Below are 18,823 nucleotides of genomic sequence, written 5' to 3' on the forward strand. Positions count from 1 at the left end.
GCCACACCCAAATGTGCTCTGAGGAACTGCGGTTGGCCCAGCTTGGGGGTTACCCACCACCTAGCTGGGGTTAGAACTGGAACAAGATAGGAACAACTGCCCCTCCCCAAAAAAGAAGTCACTGCTATCCAGACTCAGGAAAGTAGAGCAGACAAATGAACAAGATGTCGGTTCACAAAGAAAAGAGCAGAGGAGGGTGGCAGGCACAGCAAACAGGAAATGGACTTCCTGCTGGCTGTAAGAAGTGGAAGGCACCTCCAGGATGAACTCTGATGGACAGAAAGTAGTCCAAGTTCTATTTTCCAGCACCCCAGGGCTTCTGGGGCCACGGCTCTTGGCATTGGTGGGCTTTCCCGGGCCTTCCCCTAAGCACAGGAGCTGCATAGTGGGTGAGAGAGAAGGGTCAGGCTCAACGCTATGACTGTCCCCAGAGGAACATAGACAAGAAGGAAGCAGGTTTCTTTTATAGGGTGAGATGTGGAGGGTGTGGGGAAAGGAGGAGACTTGGAGGAGGGGAATGAGGGAAAGTTAAGACCAGGATGTAGTGTATGAGAGAAGAACAAACTTTAAAATGTTCTATAAAGACGGAGGGGGGAAAGAAAGCAGGCATTTGCCTGCATATAGAGTTTTGTCTCCTTCTGCTGGCTGCATGGCTGCTGGTCTCTGGCTCTCCTCTCCTCCCCTCCCCTCCTCTCTCCTCCTCTCCCCTCCTCTCCTCTCCCCTCCCCTCCCCAGCAGTGAATGGAGGGAGCAGTTGACAATGGGCTCTGTAATCAGATGCTGTCTTTAACCATCTCCCTTAAAGATGATCTTAGTGACTAGAAAGCCAGCTCCGAAGCGCTGTCTCTGACCTCCACATATACACCGTGACACTCATGTGCCCATGCATGTGCACACTCGCACGCATGCACTCACACATACACGCACATACATACATGAATAAACAAACAAACAAATAAAAATTCAAAGATGACCTTGGACAAGCTACCAAAATTTTCTGATTGCTTTCCTCGTATGAAACAAGGGGAGAGCGACCTCACTTCACAGAGTCTTTGGGAGTCTTAGGGTTCATTAACCCACTTGGTTAATATCTTTCTTTTTTTTCTTTCTTTCTTTTTTCTTTTTGCAAATAGCACAGCACTTGGAACAAAGTAAACAGTGGGGAAATGTAGCTACTGTCTTGTTTGGTAGCTTTCTGTGGCTTTGAAAGGGTGACTAGATAGGTAGATAAGGTTTTACTTTTGGGTGATTGCACAGATACATAGTTGGTTGGGCAAATACTTGGCTATATAGATGGGCGTGGGTAGGCATGAACCAGCCCTGGGCTGGAGAGGTATTTGGTTGGGTGGATGTTTTGTTTGACAGTAGTAAATGAAAGACTGGTTGGTTGGGTGTTTGGTGTGTGGGTGCTTGGATGGACATTGGGCTGAGTGTGTATTTAGCTGGTTGGATGTTTGGTTTGCTGGTGGATGGATGACTTATAGAATGGATGGATGCACAGACGATCCATGTATGATATAGGTACTGACTGTGATCCATGTATGTATGATGTATGTACTGACTGTGATCCATATATGTATGATGTATGTACTGATCCATGTATGTATGATACATTACTGTGATCCATGTATGATGTATGTACTGACTGTGATTCATGCATGTATGATGTATGTACTAACTGTGATTCATGTGTATGTACTGACTGTGATCCATGTATGATGTATGTACTGACTATAATCCATGTATGATGTATGTACTGACTGTGATCCATGTATGATATATGTACTGACTGTGATCCATGTATGATATATGTACTGACTGTGATCCATGTATGATATATGTACTGACTGTGATCCTGATCCATGTATGATGTATGTATTGACTCTGATCCATGTATGTATGATGTATGTATTGACTGTGATCCATATATGTATGATGTATGTACTGATCCATGTATGTATGATACATTACTGTGATCCATGTATGTATGTTTGTACTGACTGTGATTCATGCATGTATGACGTATGTACTAACTGTGATTCATGTATATGTACTGACTGTGATCCATGTATGATGTATGTACTGACTGTGATCCATATATGTATGATGTATGTACTGATCCATGTATGTATGATACATTACTGTGATCCATGTATGATGTATGTACTGACTGTGATTCATGCATGTATGATGTATGTACTAACTGTGATTCATGTGTATGTACTGACTGTGATCCATGTATGATGTATGTACTGACTATAATCCATGTATGATGTATGTACTGACTGTGATCCATGTATGATATATGTACTGACTGTGATCCATGTATGATATATGTACTGACTGTGATCCATGTATGATATATGTACTGACTGTGATCCTGATCCATGTATGATGTATGTACTGACTGTGATCCATGTATGTATGATGTATGTACTGACTGTGATCCATATATGTATGATGTATGTACTGATCCATGTATGTATGATACATTACTGTGATCCATGTATGTATGTTTGTACTGACTGTGATTCATGCATGTATGATGTATGTACTAACTGTGATTCATGTATATGTACTGACTGTGATCCATGTATATGTACTGACTATGATCCATGTATGATGTATGTACTGACTGTGATCCATGTATGATGTATGTACTGACTGTGATCCATGTATGATGTATGTACTGACTGTGATCCATGTATGATGTATGTACTGACTGTAATCCATGTATGATGTATGTACTGACTGTGATCCATATATGGCATATGTACTGACTGTGATCCATGTATGATATATGTACTGAGATCACATTCCAAGAAGAACAAAGACACAGACACAGAATATTTCAACCAAGAATCCAGCTGGGGGGGGAGAGACAGGGGCGTAAGTGGGAGTTAGCCCTTGAGAAGACAACAACAAAGGCATTTCCTGCCTTCAAGGAGTTCATAATCTGATTGAATAATTACCCACTTCGGAATCTTTTTGAAATCGAGCCAGGTATAAACAAGTCCATAAGCACAACAGCTAAGTAAACACGGTGTTCTTGTAAAAAGCTTCAAGCTCAGATGCATAATAACTCTTGATTCGAAACATCATCTTCTCCTTGGAGCAACCTCGGCGCTTAACTCCCCCAATTCCCCAGAACACACACACTTCTTCGTCCCTGCTGCTCGGCCTGGCATCCTCCCTGTGCTACTGTGAGAGGAAAATAAATACAAGGATCTGTCTCCACTTCACACGCCCACAGCTTGATCGCTCGCAAGGTGAAGAACTGGTCTAATAACTCTGCTAAAGTTCTGCCTCACCCACGACGGGGCAATCAGAACCAGGGGTTTCTGAATATCCTCTCTTCAATCTGACAGAGAGTCACATGCATTCTTATTCACAGGCTACACAGGGAGAACTCGGTGTATGCCACGTGTGTGCATATGTTTGTGGAAGGATACATGTGTACATGTATGTAGAGACCAGAGGCCAGTGATGAGTATCTTTCTCAGTTACTCTCCACTGCTTTCGAGACAGAGTCCCTTACTGAGCTTGTAACACACCGAATGCAACTAAATTGACTGGCCTGCAAGCTCCAGGCATCCTCCTGTGTCCATCTCCCCAGTGGCGGGACCACGGGTGTGTGCCATTATGCATGGCTTTTTATGTAAGTGCTGGGTACCTGAACTCAGACCTTCAGCCTGTCAAGGCAAATGCTTTACCACCCAAGCCATCTCTCCAGAGTAAGAGAGGGAGTTCCCATTTTCTTTGTCTGGTTTCACCATCGCATGCTAGAGGGTAACACTGCGGGCCTCCACGTTTGGTTGTGGGCCATGTCTGTCCAGATGTGTACCCAGGGGCAGAGCTCTGGGCCCATTCTCATGTGTGAGGAACAATGGGTGACCCAAGCCCTTTGGGAACCCACATAGAGATGAGCTCCACGCACCAGCTCTGGAAGGCCCCCAGAAGCCCAGTGGCTACCTCAAAACAGAAAACTGCTCCCCGCCCTCTCAAATTCCACCCTGCTGCGGACAGAAGGAGAGAGATCCTGAGCCAGCGGGAACATTAGGACTAGAACCCAGGTCTTATCACATCCAGGGTTCTCTACCCGTCCTAGCTCAGGCCTGGCCAGAGACCTGGGTCCTGGGGATTCTGGGATCAAAGTGGTCTAAGGGAGGGTGAGATCACATTAGGAGTCTCTTCTCCCCAGCAGGTTTCACCGCTGCTGCATCCACATGTGAGGCAGAGCACAGGCGAAGACACCACCCACCACGATGATGGTAACAATGGTGTTGGAGAAGCAGCTGGGGAGTGGGCGGCTGGGGGAGGTGTTATTTTCTACGGAGACACTGGCATGCTGGGAGAGGCAGGAAGACTGCTGCGGGCTGCTACTATCTTGGCTACTGGCATGACTGGAGGGCACCTGGTCTCAGGGAATGTGGCAGGGATCCACAAAGAGCCACCCTCAACTAGAATCTCGGTGAAAGTCATCCTTGTTGACTGCTTGTCACTGCCTGGGCCCCACATGGCAGCTAGGAGCTGGGGTTCAGAAGCCCTGTGTTCAAATCCAGGTTCTGTTAGCTCCTCCCAGAGCGGCTGCAAACAGATTTAAGCTCTTTCCTCTGTGGTTCACAGGTATGGTGGGCTTTGATGGTGGTGCTTCAGTCAAATGGATGGTAGGAGTGTCATATGACACTAGGGCCACCCTAGGTGTCATTAGCACACAGAGAGGGCTCTTACGAAGAGTAGAGGGGCTGAGCAGACGGAAGCTTGAAATTTCTCTGCCATGCCACAAATGAGCTTGGAGCAGAACTACCAGAGACTAGGTGCAGCCAAGGAGTGTGGCGGCGACCTTGGCCAAGGACAACCCCAGGGAGACACTCAGTAGACAACTCCTGGAGACTGCAGGGTGTGTGGCTCATTCCTATCAAGGGACTCCAGCATCCTCTAGTAGAAAGATGGCGCGCGTAACAAATGAGTGTTGGTATCTCCACCACTTCATCATCACCACCATCATCACTTCTCTATTACCACCTCCACCAGCAGCACCACCCCATGAGCATAAGCTTTCACCACCATCATGACCACCACCACCACCACCATAATCATGGTGACCGTCCCTGTCACTACCACCACCACCATCACTGTCATCACCATCAACACTACCTTTATTATCACTGCTATCACAACCATCACCATCAGCAACATTACTATCATCACTAACATCATCACCACCATCACCACCACCACCACCATCATCACCATCACCACATCACCACATCACCATCATCACCATCATCATCACCATCACCACATCACCATCATCACCATCTCCACCATCACCACCATCACCACCATCATCACCATCACCACATCACCATCATCATCATCACCACCATCATCACCATCATCACCATCACCACCATCATCACCATCACCACCATCACCACATCACCATCATCATCATCACCACCATCACCACCATCACCACCATCACCACCATCATCACCATCATCACCATCACCATCATCACCTTCACCACCACCATCACCACCATCACCACCACCATCACCACCATCACCATCATCACCATCACCACCATCTGTTTAACCTCCAAAATCACCTTGCAAAGTGGATGCAAGTAACGTCATTTTACAAAGGAAGCAACTGGGGCTCAAAGACGTCAGCTGGCTTTCCCAAGGACGCACAGTTGAGCGTGGTAGAGCAGCCCTAGGGAGCTGGACTTCTCCTGTGGTGACTGTAGTCCTCATGCCTCTTCACCTTGAGGTCCAAGTCCATCCATCCTTTCCTTCCGCAGAGATGGCCATGCAGCTCTTCCGAGGTCAGATGCTCGCTCTCACTTAGCAGCCAGCTCCAGCACCAGAATACTGTTACCGAGACAAGGTCTGCCTCTGCCGATGCCCTAGGTGCAAGCCAGGGGAGCCGAGTGCCCCTCGCACACATTCTAAACCTGACTGTGTTTACTTCCAGGAAGCAGAAAAAAATGGCACTGTGGAACAGAGGCATTAAGGACCTGGATGTCATGGAGGCACCCAAAGTCCGAAGATGTCTCAGACCAGTCTTCCCCGTGAGATGCCACTGAGACCAGAGGGCTCTGAGTAACGAGGTGTGAACTCCCCTCCACTCACACAGCCCCACCCCTTTCCATCACAACACCAGACTTCACTCCCACCCAGTCTGAAAGCTCTCCTGCCTCCTCTCTGCAGAATCCCTCTCCTCCATCTCTGCTCCTCCCCCTGAATAGAAAACTCTTCAGGCCTGTCCTAGCTGGCTTTCTGTCACTGTGGTAGACATGATGCCCAGAACAGCCTGGGGAGAAAGGGGTTTATTCGGTTTACCTGTCCCAATTGATCACAGTTGATCAGAGCAGGAATTCAGGACAGGAACCGGAAATCAGGAATTGAAGCCAGAGGCCGTGGGGGAACACGGCATACTTAGCAGCTTCCCAGGGCTTCCCCAGCTTGCTCTGTTTGTATAGCCCAGGACCACCTGCCCAGGGCTGGCACTGCCCACAGGAGCTGGGCCCTCCCGCATCAACCATAGATCAAGAAAATGCTCCCACACATGTGCCTACATGCCAATCTAATGGAGGCGTTTTCTCGGTTGAGGTTCCTTATTCCTGGATGACTTGAGCTAGCATAGTGTCCCAGCTAGATATCAGCTTCCTTAGGAAGCCTCCTTTGAGCACCCCGTATGTCCCCAGTACCTCTCTCCTAATATCCTAAAGGCTTTATGAGGGCAGGAGCCAGTAAGGAAAGGACAGCCATTTCCAGAAGCAGGATTGAAGGAGCTCGGTATAAAACTGTCATTTCTGAGCTCCTAGATACCTCTCTGTCCTCCCTGTACTACCCTAACACGGCATCCCGAGGGTATCTGTGACTAACGGCAAGTAAGTGGCTAGATGGTGGTGTGGATGCTGAAAGGACAGGAGAAGAGGATCTGGCATGATTTACCCCAGTACCACAGGAGAGAGCCCTTGACCCAGTCAATGCCTGGATACTTCAACCTTGTGCCTGGTCCCCTTTCTGTCCCACATCAGCCAGAGGAGGGTGAGCTTGGTATGGTGGTGCACAAAGCCAGCCTTGGCTACATACTGAGTTACAGGCTATATAAGACCCTTTCTGAAGGAAGGAAAGAAGGAAGGAAGGAAACAATGAAACAAAGAAGGGAGAAAAGAAAGAAAACAAACTAACCAACAAGGTCCAGGAGCTACCTCAGATCACCCAGCAAACTGGGAGCCAAGCTGGCCTGCTTGCCCTAGCCACTCGCAGAGCCTAACCCCTGCAGAGTGCTCTTGCAGCCCTCCTCTTTGGAAAAGCAGGTGGAGGGTTCACCTCCTCCTCATTCCTGCCACTTAGAGGTCCTCCAGAAGCTTCGGGAGCCTTCAGGTCCCACTGCTCCTCACTTGCCAGCCCTCCCCGCCTCTAAGCAGCGCAGCTCTGCTGGGGTGGTGAGCGTGGGAGGCTGGCACCAGGGAGGATGCAGGTTGGAAGTAAAATTCTAATCAAACACAGAATCCCTCCGTCTTCTCCCTCTGCGGCCCAGGAAGGTGTTTTGGCTGAGTTATCACTCACATGTTCTCGGAGAACTGTCTGCGGCTTTGGAGCTAAAGGGAACTGGCAAAGTTGGGAGAATAAAAATCTCTTCTCTCCCCCCTCCCCCTCCCCCAGGTTGCTTCTTGCATTTATTAGTGGCTCTCTCTGCCTCCCATTGTGGCAGGACCTTCGAGGAGCCAAGGAGACAGGCTGCATTTGGCCCATCTTAAAGGCACAAGTTGCAGGAAGTGCCAAGCTATCAGAAGCCCCCACAGCTGGGAACAGCTGGGGGGTGAGGGAGGTGGGCACAGTCAGCCTGTCATACTGGAGAAGTTGCAGGGGCCACTGCGGAAGGGACAGCCTTTCTCAGAAGCAGATATCAAAGGGGTTTAAGATGAAAGCTGTCTCTTTGTTGTTTGTTTTTGAAACAGTCTTCTATAGTGTCCAGACTAGCCTGGAACTCACTACATACCCGAGGATGACCTTGAACTCCTGATCCTGCTGTCTCTAGGCCCATTAAGTATTAAGATCACAAGGATTCATCCCTCCTAGATTGGGGCACCCCAGTTTCCAGTCTTACCCCTGCACCCACTCTCTAGTCTACCCAGTGGCACAAATGAGCTTCAGAAAGCTTACAGCATGCCACACATTAAACTCTCCCCACTGAGGCCAGAGCTGAATCCAGCTCCCTGGCCTGGCCTGGCCTGAGAGGTGCTGCCTGCTTGGGCTCCTACCATCCATTCAGATTTCCTGAATTTCAGATTTTTCTGTCTTCACCAGATTCCAAGCCCGAGATACCCAGTTTCTTTCCGTCACCAGAACATGCCAACTCCTTTCCTCAGGTCTTGTTGCAAAAGCCACTTCCAAAAGGGGCTCCCCCCACCCACCTATTCTAAAGTGACACCCACCCCTGTCACCACAGGCCTGGTTACCCATCCCCAACTCTGGGCTCCCTTTGCACCGCATGGGTAAGACTCACAGAGTGTGGTGAATTAATCAAGCTGGAATCATATTCCCTAAATACCCTTTCCAGGGTGGTGCTGGGGTGGAGCATGGGCTGGAGGGAGAGGGTGTGCAGCTTTGAGATACATTTGTGTGAGATCAAGGAGCAGCGGAGTGAAGGGACAGCAGCTAGGTTTGCAAGTCACTACTTTGCTGACCCATCTTGGTTGGGGGGAGCAAATGCCCCACCCCCACCAGTGATCTCCCCTCTCTCTCTTCCGTTGCCCAGCCCCAGGTGAGTATGTGGCACTCTGTGGTGAAGGGTGTTAAAAGATCACCTGGGAAGAGGTTGGAGGTGACATGAGACATGTGCAGCAGGTTCCCGTTTGTGGTGTGAGTTTTTGTCAGCTTGCCTTGGACCTAGACATACCTGGGAAGAGGGAACCTGGATGGAGGTGTTGCCTCCATCAGATTGGCTCATGTACATGTGTATAGGGCTTTTTGTTGATTATTGATGGATATGGCAGGGCCCAGCCCACTGTGGGTGGTACCATCCCTAGGCAAGTGGCCCTGTGGTCTTTGCTTCAGTTGCTGCCTCCAGGCTCCTGCCTTGGCTTTCCCTGATGATGGACAGTGTCTATCACAGCAACAGAGAAGCAAACCGGAACATCATTTTTCCTTCCACTGCCACTCCCAACTTTCCCTCCCTGCTGAACTGCAGCTGCCCCCACCTAACCCCAGACACAGAGGCAGCTGCCTGCATAGCCACCCACCAGTTCCACATCCCAGTCAACCCACAGGAAAGCCCTGATCCTGCCTCCACCTGGGGTAACACTGCAGGGCAGATGGAAGCCTTGGCCCTTGCGGGAGCCTCGCCTTTTCCGGCTACTCCTTACTGCACGGTTGGTAAGAACCTTGCTAGCAACGATCCCAGCTGCTGTTTCTCAGCAGTGTCGCCAGCACTCAAAACAGCATCTGGTACACAGTTGGGCGCTCAATAGTTATGAAGGGCTGTGAGCTGGCACTCTGGTGACTAAGGAGGCACTGGGGAAGGAAAAGATAATCACTCTTATACACACTGTGTACTTGCCCACCAGGTACACAGCCCCGGAGAGATCTACTCTGCTTCAGACTGCATCCTTCCCAACGCTGGTCCGAGCTCCTGAGCCCCCATCCCTCCCACGCTCTGCCTGTCTCCTCTTAAGAGTGGCTATGGCCCCTGTCCCCTACTTCTTCTTCCAACCATTTCCTAGGATCTGGTTTCTGTCTCGTGGTCACACAGTTGGCCATGACCAAGGTCACTGGAACTCAACTGGCTACAGCCAGCCCCCTCCCATCCCCCCTTTTATTTTTGCTAACCACAATCCCTTTTTCCCTCCTTTCTCAGAGTGGGCCTCTGCCAATTTCCAGTCTTCCCTTAGAATTTTGAGCTTTGGTTTTCATGACACTGGAGATGGAACCCAGAGCCTAGATGGCTCCAGGCAAGCGCTCTCCATGGAGTCACATTGCCCAGCCCAGGTCTTTCCCTTGATTTCTCCCTGGTTTCTCCTTCCAGCCCCACCCTACATGATAGACACCACCACCCCCCGTGCCCATCACCTGATCCATTGCCTACAAAGTCATAATTTCAAAAGGAACTCCAGTTTCTGCAGCTCTTCAGAGACCCCCACTCCAACAGTCACAGACGGTTGTGGTTGTGACATGCTGACATCCTGAGACACAGATGCATCTAGTGGGGATGTGTTATTGTGTGCTGACATCCTAGCCATAACACGCCATCCCTTACTCTGTTGCTGAGCTAAGCCTATTGAGGCTGTGGAAAGACCTGTGGGTAGGAAGAGCCTAGAGCCATAGCTTCAGTCACAGGTGCCACCAGTACACGTAAGACTTAGACATGAGAGGAGTCAGAGGCCTGCTGAGTGAGTGTATGCTCAAATTAGTGCGTGAGAGGTAACGGAGGCCCATTTTTTTTTTCTGCATATTCTAAGCTGAAAGACATAGGCTGGGGAATTTTCTGGAAGCCAAAGCACACCTGTAGGCTGGGAACACTACCATCTCACAAGAACATGACTTCTTTACTTCTCCGGGGGAGGAAGTAAGGGGCATTCAGCAAAGGTGATGGAGACCCAAGGGACATTAGCACAGATGCAGTCTTTGAGGATTTCCATGTAAGTCCTTGATAATTAGATCCAGGGAAGGACAACCAAATGCCAATCAATCTTAGCCCAGTCTGCAGTAGGATGCTGTGCCCTAGACACCTGTCACAGCGCAGGGCAGCAGCTGGAAAAATCCCAACTCACTACAAGGGCTGCATGCTAACTCAGCCACCCTGCTGGTCTCTGCCTCTGTGGAAGAGGACTTCTGGTAGCCAGGTATCAGTTCCTGGTGTGACACTTATACTCACCTGGTGCTTGGTAGTTTTAGGTAAAACCCTCTTTGCTGCTGCTGCCTGCACAGATGCACCCCTGTCTCTACCTAGCTGTTGGGGAAAAGGAGCTCAGAAACGGCCAATGGCTGGACCAAGAACATGGAGCCAGTGAGAGGTGGGATCTAAACCAGGGCTGTCTGACTGGGACATGGCTCCAACCTCTCCCTTCCCACCCTGCCTACCTCCCTAGTATGCTCCAGAATCATACTTAATTTTTAAAAATTTTATCTACATTTATGTATATGTGTCTGTCTGTCTGTATTCTCAGGCATGGTGTGTATGTGTATCCATGTGCATGTGTGTTTGAGTGTGTGTGTGTGTGTGTGTGTGTGTGTGTGTGTGTGTTCTCAGAGACCAAAAGAGGGTGTTAAAGTTACAGCTGCCTGTAAGCTACTCAGTGTAGGTTCTAGGAACTGAACTTGGGTCCTCTGGAAAAGAAGCAAGTGTCCTTAACCATTGAGGCACCCCTCCAGCCCCACATGATGCTCTGGCAGCCTTCTATAAGACTTGTGATGGATGTGTAAAATCCCCCCCCCCCCGTGTCCATAGCACCTAAAACTTGCCCTGCGAGTCCAGGGTCTGGCCACCTGGCTGCCTCTCAGAATACAGGTGATTTAAAGATGAGACAATCTCCCTGGAGGGAGTCACCTAGCAGGTGACTGTTTCACAGTGGATAGATGGATGTATAGATGGATAGATATATGGGCAGATGGCATGACTGTAACCATGTATACGTGGAAAATGAGTGGTTTGGTAAATGGATGGAGTCATGGATGAAGGGATGAATGAATGGATTCTCATGGATGCATGGATACATGGGTGGAGTCAGTGGGTGCACACATGCATGTGTGCAAGGAGATGAATGCATACATGCATACATGGGTGAGTAGATAGATGGATGAAAAATTCGGAAAGGATACGCAGGCATGGTGACACACGTCTATAATCCAAGCTGAGTCAAGAGTCAAGGGAAATACTGTGCACAGGAGTTCGAGGCCAGCCCGGGCTACATGGCAATATCTTGTTTCCAAACAAAGCAAGTTAAAAACCACTAAAAGTTGGAGATGGACAGCGGTAAGACCTTAACAACTGTTATCGTGGTCGTTTAAAGCAATATCCCAAGACAGGTCAAGAAACGCTATATCCAAGTCTAAAGCAGACCCCTGGCAGAGGGGCCACGAAAGCCTCAGAATCCACGGACGCCTCAGCAGTAAGGTCTGAAGGGGGCAGGGCTAGAGAGATGGCTTGAGTTAAGAGTACTTGCTGCTCTCCCGGAGGACCTGAGTTCAGTTCCCAGCATTGAGGTCAAGTGACTCACAACCACCTGTAACTCTGGTTCCTGGCTATATCAGGCACCTGCTCCTGGCATCCTCGTGTACCTGCTAACGTGAGCACATGCCCACACGCAGATACACACATGTACACATAATTTTAAATAAAAATAAATCCTTTAAAAAGGAGGTGAGAGCCACCTATGAGCACCCCTGTTCTTAGGTCAGACAGACACATTACCCAAGACAGACAGACTCACATGCACTGGATGCGAGTGACAAAATTCTAACTGGATTTGATGAGGAGTTGTTGCATGCCTACTATGTGCTCGGCACAATCATTTGCTGGCCAGCTAGCCAGCTGGCTGGCTTTCTCTGGCAGGCTGCCGGCCTGGCAGGCCAACAGATGAAGCCGGACTCACTTTCCCAGAAGTTGGTATTTCGTTCCCTGTCCAAGCCCTGTCTTCCTGGATCCTGGGAGTGTGTCAATGGCAGGAGTGGACAGAGTGATTTAGTTTCATTTCTGATGCTACCTGCCTGGGGAGCTGTCTCTGTTGTTGAGGCGGTGACAGTTTATAGCTGTGGGTATTTGAACAGCCTGGCTGTTTGTTTCAACAGGCATCCTATAAAATTATTAAAGTAGCAGATGAGAGATGGAAGGCAGAGCCTGGACTGTTTAGAGAAAGACTATCTGTGAGCTGTCATTCTGAGAAAGAAAAACATGGATGTGGGTGTGTTCCTGGGGTGTCCGGGTGGTTATGGCAGAGATACACCCTCTCTTACATCCAAACAGAAGGTCCTCTCAAGTCTGTCTTCCAGCAATTTTTGTCTGGAACAACAATTGGGGGGGGAGGTTAAGGTTTATTCTTTCCTGATAATAAAGGCAATACACCCTCACCGTAGACAATCTAAAGAGAGCTATGATATAGCTCAGCAAGGAGGACTTGTTCAGCATGTGTGAGACACTGGGTTCCACCTCAGCGCTGCAAAAAAATTAAAAGTAATGTTTGGAATGGAGGGGAGATCAAGCTGCACAAGAAGTCCACATATGTAACCCAGCATTCAAGAGGTAGAGTAAGAAAGGGCCAATGAGAGCGTCAGGGTGCTTGCTACTAACCACCTGAATTAGGTCCCCAGAACCCACAGACGGAGGAAGAGAACTGACTCCAGAAGCTTGTCCTCTGACCTCCAGAAACCTGTGCCATGACACAAGGACTCACACATGATAAATAAGGAAATGAAGTAGCTACTGAGGCATTTGCTCAGTCCCATCGTGATGTTTTTTACTTAAGAGTTCATTACACGAAAGTAAATTTATTAAAACAAACAAGTGAGTAAATGCTGCAGGCCAACCTGTGCTACATAGTGTTTTCTGGGCCAGCCTGGGCTATGAAACTGTCTCAGAGCTGGTTATAGTGGTATATGCCTTTAATCCCAGCATTTAAGAGGCAGAAGCAGGCAGATCTCTGTGACCCTGGTCTACATATTGAGTTCCAGGATATCCTGGGCTACATAGGGATACTCTGTCCACAAAACAAAACCGAAAAACAGCTCCCTGTCCTCAGTGAAAGTAAAAGAAAAAACAAAAAAAAACAAAAACTATACAGTAAGCAAACTATACATTAATCCCTCAAAAAATATGGTTGACATTTTTCCACCTCTTCATTTCTTCTTATACATATTTGATATAGCTAAGATGACAAACTTCACTCATAATAACTGAGTCTTAGCATGTGGTATAGGTTATCTTACATATCCTGACAAATAGTAATCCATTTAACTTTAATGGTGCCCATGAAGGACTTTTTTTTTCTCCCTCCTTTACATGAGGAAACTGAGGCACAGGGTGGCTGGGTTGCGCAAGTTCACAGTGGGCAAGCTGCAGGACTGTGACTGGAGCCACCCCAGTTACTGTCCGTCTTACCACAAGCTCCGCCTATTCCTCTTTGCCCTGTACATACAACACATATATAGTGCATCAACAGGCGTGTGTGTGTGTGTGTGTGTGTGTGTGTGTGTGTATCACACTAAAATGGAACCCAGAGCCTCCCACATTTTCAGCAAGGTATCAGGCAATAATTTATAACCTTGGCTTCCATTTTTGAGGCAAGGTCACAAGTAGCCAAGGCTGTCCTCTAACTCATGAAGTAACTGAGGATGGCTTTGGACTCCTGATTTTCCAGCCTCCACCTCCCAAGTGCTGAGATTACAGGCGTGCACTACATCTGGCTCTGAAATATTATTTCTCGGTTGTTGCCAATAATTCCAAGTGGATGAACAAACTCAGTTGGCCATCCATCCTCTTGATCTGGGATTTTTCCCTGCATTTTGGGGATTCTGTGCCTTACAGTGACTGAACTGTCACAGAAGAGAGCCCCTGACTTTTAAGGTGTGCGTTCCTGAGAACACACCCACTCTGGGGCATCAGCTGGCAAAGCTGGCCCCAGCTCCTCCCTGAGCCCTAAAAGCAATAACTCCTGGCCTCCTCCCCACCCCCACCCTCCATGAAAAAGCAAGCCTGGAATCAGAGCTCTGCAGAGACTCCCACTTGGAACTAAATATATTACAAGCATATCCCCACCCACCTCCCCGGAGACGGGGGAGACAGCGGGGGCGATCAGCCTGTGCTGCAGGGGGCAAGTACCTGGTCCTCCACCGTTCTTGCCTACCTCAAACCATGTTTCTTCTGTGAGCATCAGATGACAGCCGTCTAAGAGGCTTTTGAAGTTAGAAAACTGCATATGCAAGAGATTGTTATTGTTACAGTGCAAACTCAACAGGATCCCCTGGGGAATGGCTCTGTGCCTGACATTTGTGCAAAGCCCCAAGGAAATGAAGACACGCAAGACAGAGTTCCAGCAATTGTTTCAAAGGGAAACATGGGCTGATGGAGGAGAACAGACCAGCATTCCAAGGATGGGTACACAGGAGAGGGAGGCAATGGGTTTCAAGAGCCTAAGGAAGAGACCCCACTCAGGTGGAGGGTACCCCTGAAAGGCTTCTTAGAAGCCCTGCTGTCTCTGCTGACACTCATCATTAATCTTATCCAGAAGTCTGAAAAACAATTCAATGAGCCTGGGAGGCCAAACAGGATTTAGATGGATAGTAAGGGCAGGAGCATACATAAGTAGGACATTCTAGAAAGAACAGTGTAGCCTGGGTATTGTAGACTCAATGAGAAGAGGAGAGAGATAAGGTAAACTATTGTGTGACACTATTGCTCGGACATGGGAACAAATGTCTACTTACCCCAGATAAGTTAAGATAACCCAGAAGGTTATCTTGATTGTGTTAATTGGGGTCAGAAGACCCATCCACTATGGGTGGCATCATTCCCTGGCTAGGATCCTGGACTGTAGAAGATGGAGAACGGACTGAACAGAAGCATTCAAAGACAAACCCAAAAAAGGATCCAACTTGGTGAACCAATGAGTTTTGGAATGACAACTCACAAAAGCTAGAATTCTAGAGCATACCTTATGGTTTGACAGGTTGGAGAATGTGTCTTCCAGGCAGCTCAGCTTGTCTGAGAGTGTCTCATCTGTCCTTGCTGTTTAAATAAGATTGGGGGAATAGAGGGATTAGTGAATATGATCAGTTTCAGGGAATTCCTGGGGCTTCTCAGTTGTTTACTTCCTGCATCTTTTTTTCTTTATTAGACCATCTTATTTTTTTAAAAGATTTTAATTATGTATGTGAGAGGCATGTGGTCTTCAGAAGCCAGAGGCACAGGATTGATCAGAGCTGGGGTTGTGAGCTACTCCATGTGACTCCATTCGGTGGGAGTCAAATTTAGGTAGTCCTCCAAGAAGAGCGGTATATTCTCTTACAATGGAACATCTCTCCAGTCCGACTTCCTGAGTCTTAACAAGCTTGAGTCTTAACAAGTCTCCCTGTGGGATGGAATATTCCATCTTGCAGGAAATTACCACACACTAATGAAGACCACATCCTCCCCATTTGTCCCATTAACTGTGGGGGAAGCCTGGAAAAAGCACCACACACTCCCTCCCTAGGCATTGCCACTTTGTGACCTAAAGTAACCCAACATAGTGGAAAGGTACACTGGACATCAGGGCCCTGATACAAGGGACATCCAAGCAATCTTAGAAGGATCCTGACTGACCTTGGTTTCCATCCTTTGATAGCTTCTGTGAAGGTTGGTGTCAACCTGACAGAACCCAGAATCGCCTGGAAGATGGGCCTTTTGGGCATGCCCAGGGGTTATCTTAATTGTATTAATTGAGGTCAGAAGACCCCCCTCCACTGTGGGCGACATCATTCCCTAGCTAAGATCCTGGACTGTAGAAGATGGAGAAGGGGCTGTGCAGAAGCATGCATTCATCCCTGTTTGCTTCCTCCTTGTGGGTGTGAGCAGCTGCTTCACACTCCTGCCCAGCGTGCCTTCCCTTCCCTACCCTTGAACCATAGGTTGAAATAAACCTTTCCTCCCTCAAGTTGTCTGTTTCACCCCAAAGCCCAGACCTAGAGATGAGTCCAAAAGCAGAGCCTATTATTTATTTTTGTTGACGGTACTGAACATCCATGATTATTCTGGCTCTTCTAACAGACCTCTGAGGCTGGGGTCTGTGGCTCTATTTCCATATGAGGATCACGGATTTCAAATAGTAAGACCCAGCCATTCACATGTTGAGTTCAAGTTAATGGGGGCATCAAGATGAATAGCTGGTCTTCAGCCTCCTCCTGGATTCCCACAGATAGAGTCTTTCTCTAAACTTTGACAAGTAACAATAGGACTGCCACCTCTGCATGCTGCTGGGGGTGCGGGACTTGCTGAGATGTCCACCCAAAGAACATAGCATGGAGACCGCTTGGCATCTCAGTTAAATTTGGAATCTCTCCAACCTCTCACATAGCACTGATGGAGCTCCCTGCCTAGACTCCAAGAAGCTCTGCTTTCCAGCTTGGCCAGGACTCCAGGAAGACCTACCCTGTCACTCTCTGAGCATCTCAGAAATGTCCCTCCGGCTGTCACTCCTGCCCTGCCAGCAGCAGAAGCAGAGCCAGGTTCCAGTGGTCCAAGGAAACTGGCACTCCCAGGTGCTCAGTAGGAAAGCAAGGGAGAAGGTCTTGCTGTGTGACCCCACAGGAGACCCTCCACCTCTCTGCGACTCCATTTCTTCACAGTGCCAGGAGATCCGTGAGCCATGAAGCCATGAAGGAATGTTCATTCCCTTTTCCACGGACACTGACTTAGACACTGCTCTACAGACAGCTGCAAACAAGACACACATGTCCCCAAGAGTCTTCCAACAGTGCCTGTTTCCTTGCGTGTCACATGGGGTTTACATCACTGAATCACTGTGAAGATCCCTAAGTGAGCATGCATGAGCAGCTTAGCTCAGGGCCTGGCACTCCCTACACACCCGCCTTTAAAGGCATTCTTCCCTGGGTGTAAGAATTGGAGGGCTGGGGAGCTGGATCAGCCATTAAAGGTTAGGCTCACTATTGGAAAGATAAGAACTGGGTAAGGGGGCAAAGGGAACACACTTGGGTATTTGGGTTATCGCTGTATAAAGCGAGATGGCCCTGTTACAGCAGCCTGTGTCTGAGCAGACATGATCAAGGGCCTTACTCCCACTGTAAAGTCTCCTAGACAGAATTTCTTGTTTAGCACATGATGGGGGGGGGGTAGTCTCTTGGTTTGGGGCATTGGCCTGAAGTGAGATGTTTCCCAGTGTCCCTGGATTCTACCTACTAGAGAGTAATTACATTCCTTCTTCCTAACCATAGTGGCCATCAGAAGTGTCTCCAAACATTGACAAGTCCCCTGAAGGTCCAAGTCCGTCCCCACTGAGAACCACTGCTCTATGACATAGCTCAAGAGTCTGGGGCACGTTGCACAAAAGCCATGCATAAAGGTTTGGTCCCAGCGTGTGTACGATGGGTGTGCGGCGCACGGCTGTGTTGTTGGTGCTTGAGCAGTAGAGACAGGAGTCCGAAGTAATCTTTGGTTATACTGTAGGTACAAAGGCATTCTGGGATCCAGGAGACCATGGAAACAGCACACCAACAGATGACACACCAACCCTTGAGCTTGTATTTGAAAGTCTCTGTGATCCAACTTCATCCCTTCCAGAACTCCTATGATTCACCCTCTTCCCCTCCAGGACACCTGTGATCCTCCCTTATCCCCTCCAAAACTTCTGTGATCCTCCGTCATCCCTCCAGAACCTCTGTGATCTACCCTCATCCCCTTTCCTCCCAATCACTTCCCTAAGGACCTGCCCTGGCTCGGGCAAGCCTCTGTCCGCCTTTCCTCGATGCTCCTACCAAGAGCTCCATTCCCACCTCTGTTACACACACACACACACACACACACACACACACACACACACACACGTTGAGGTTAGAGGGCAGTGCTGGTTCCACCTTCCCACCTTCTCGTCCGGCTCACATAGCAAGCACCTTTACCCACCAAGCCCCAAACTTTATCCGTGCCCTTCTGCCACCCTAGAGTGCCATTTTTACGCAACCAGCCCTTATCATACAGGGCACTAACTCCATCTTAAATGTAACTGTAGCAGGTGTCTGTCCTTTACTTCCTGTCTCAGACACTGCCACTCCCACCTCGCTACCAATAGCAGTTCCAGGATAGGAGCTCTTCCTGACCT

General features: G+C 48.7%; 1 long non-coding RNA gene across 1 annotated transcript in view; it reads right to left on the reverse strand.

Annotated features, from left to right (window-relative positions):
* The window catches only part of LOC143442193 (uncharacterized), a 31,526-nt gene that overhangs the window by 12,029 nt on the left and 674 nt on the right, over nt 1–18,823 (reverse strand). Inside the window, exon 2 of the long non-coding RNA XR_013110203.1 lies at nt 15,665–15,738. This is a non-coding gene — a long non-coding RNA (uncharacterized LOC143442193). The remainder of the gene's footprint in view (nt 1–15,664; nt 15,739–18,823) is intronic.

The sequence above is a fragment of the Arvicanthis niloticus genome, chromosome 5 (genome assembly GCF_011762505.2).
Source record: "Arvicanthis niloticus isolate mArvNil1 chromosome 5, mArvNil1.pat.X, whole genome shotgun sequence".
Classification (NCBI taxonomy): domain Eukaryota; kingdom Metazoa; phylum Chordata; class Mammalia; order Rodentia; family Muridae; genus Arvicanthis; species Arvicanthis niloticus.